Source organism: Cupressus sempervirens, chromosome 4 (genome assembly GCF_028749045.1).
Source record: "Cupressus sempervirens isolate cs-2001-9-10 chromosome 4, ASM2874904v1, whole genome shotgun sequence".
NCBI lineage: Eukaryota > Viridiplantae > Streptophyta > Pinopsida > Cupressales > Cupressaceae > Cupressus > Cupressus sempervirens.
In genome coordinates, this window is record NC_143121.1 from 153,455,579 (window position 1) to 153,457,741 (window position 2,163).

General features: G+C 34.8%; 1 pseudogene; it reads left to right on the top strand.

Annotated features, from left to right (window-relative positions):
• Positions 1 to 1,390: 1,390 nt before the first annotated feature.
• On the top strand, positions 1,391 to 1,723 carry LOC149560430 (putative ripening-related protein 6 pseudogene; annotated as a pseudogene).
• The last annotated feature ends 440 nt before the right edge of the window (positions 1,724 to 2,163 follow it).

The following is a 2,163-nucleotide window of genomic DNA, read 5'->3' on the forward strand; positions in this document are numbered from 1 at the left end:
ATAACCATAAATCACCCTTAAGTGAGGAAGTTTTTCTAGTAATTTATTGACTCAAAGTAATGCTGCAAATCCAATTCCTAAACTTCCAAAATCACTAGTTTGAAAAACAACATTGTCCTCCTTTACATTCAATTAGATCTTTGAAAATCTTGCGTGAATTTATAGAATTCAAATGCAGATTCCCAAAGAATGATAAAATAGGAAGAATGGGCAAAAAATTTGGAGAGTTGAGTCATTATGTGCTTACAATTATTTCATCCATGGTATTTGATTCAGTTATGTTTCTCTTCATCTTCATCAAAAATATAATCTTATGTATACAAGAGATAATTTTGCCAACTATAATTGATAATACAATTGCCACTAGAAATATAAATCTAAATAAAATGAATCATAATATTGTCATTAAATGATGATAATACTTTCTATAGAATTCTTGATCCATCTTATATAGCATATTTTCAAGCTTTTACATAACACGACGATTTCAACTCTAAAACAACTCTTGTTTTATAAAAAATGCCCTTCAACTGGTCAAATTCAAAATCGTTTACAAGTTGTCAATAGCTACTCCTAAACATCACAAATTTAAGAAAAAAATTAGCTTGGAAAAAGTATGTCAATTTTGACTATAGAACACTTTTAATCTAAGAATACAGCCTTAGTGAGTGATGTTTAAACCATCAGATTATTAATTTATAGAATGTTCACAATTCTTTTTAAAATCCCTTCTAATGCACCGCTAATTTCTAAGTAAAAGAACATTGAAACTATAAACCAAAGTTGAGCAAGGTCTATTCAGAGGTTTCACCCAAATCTCGGGATTGTAAATCTGAAGACAAATTACAAGACCGTATTAGGTATAGAAATCTTCGTAAAATAGCAGTAGCAAATAAAGGAAGACATGCCTCCATATTCAAGATTATCAAAAATGAAATCGAAGGCTCCAAACCGATCAAGATTTAATATTTCTCTAGCTCCTTTGAGATTCACGCTAGATATTATATCGATGTCAATAATGTGAATTTGTTCAATTGGAGAATGGATGTTTAGTGGTTTGATGCGTAATGTTAAAGTAACCATATGATTACCAAAACTAAAGAATATTTTATAACCGTCTAATTGTTTCTTTACCTAAAACCAAAACTTTCAAGGCAGGAATCTGGCCAATGGAAAAGGCAAAAATTGTGATTAGCGAAGTGGAAATGTACAAAATAAATAATGCCTGTCAATGTACAATATAATTCTCTGGCACATATTTAGAGAAGCATAGCGTTTGGGTGGTAAGCATATAGTGAGGAGTTCTAAGAGAAGAGAAGAGGAGATCAGAATGGGGGGATTAAAAGTAAAATTGGTGTTCTTCATTTGCTACGTAATGATAATGATGATGATGACGTGTACAGGGGCGAAAGAGGAGCACGGAAGGATGACTGTGAACAGCTTCGAGAAGGGAGGAGATGGTGGAGGACCATCTGCTTGTGATGGTCACTACCATTCCAATAACGATCATTGGGTCGCTCTTCCCCCTGCCACTTTTGATCACAACTCCAATTGTTTCCGCAAGTTGAAGATCAGTGCGCGAGGGAAGTCTACGGTGGCCACTGTCATAGACAAGTGCGCCAAGCCCTGCAAGGATGATATCGTGGATGCCTCGGAGAGTGTTTGGAATGCCCTAGGTGTGCATCGTGGCGATAAGGACTTTGGCCTCATGCCCATCACCTAGCACTTCATCTGATCGGTCATTCTTAAATAGATCACTCTAAGTTAAAAATTAGGCTGTTTAACACTTTTAGTCTAGGAATCAAGCCTAGTGTGTGATATTTAAGCCACCAACATCTGATCACCCACATCATCCTCATTCTTAATCCACTTTCCTACCTGTCCTACACACATTTCATTAATAACTTCTCTTGATCCACTTTACGCTCTACTCTATTTGTTGTCTTTGTATTACTGAGGACTAATTTCTATATTAAATGTGTTAAATCATTGAAGTTGACTTATGTTTTCCAAGCTAAACCTTTCTTTAGTCTGCGGTGTTTATGGATGTTCCTCTTCTCTTCTCTTACTCTTTCTTTCACACCATCCATCAATTACTTGTGTTCCCTTCTTTTAAGTTGTCTAAGTTAAAGTGAGTATTTGAAGTTTGATAACTTGGTGTCT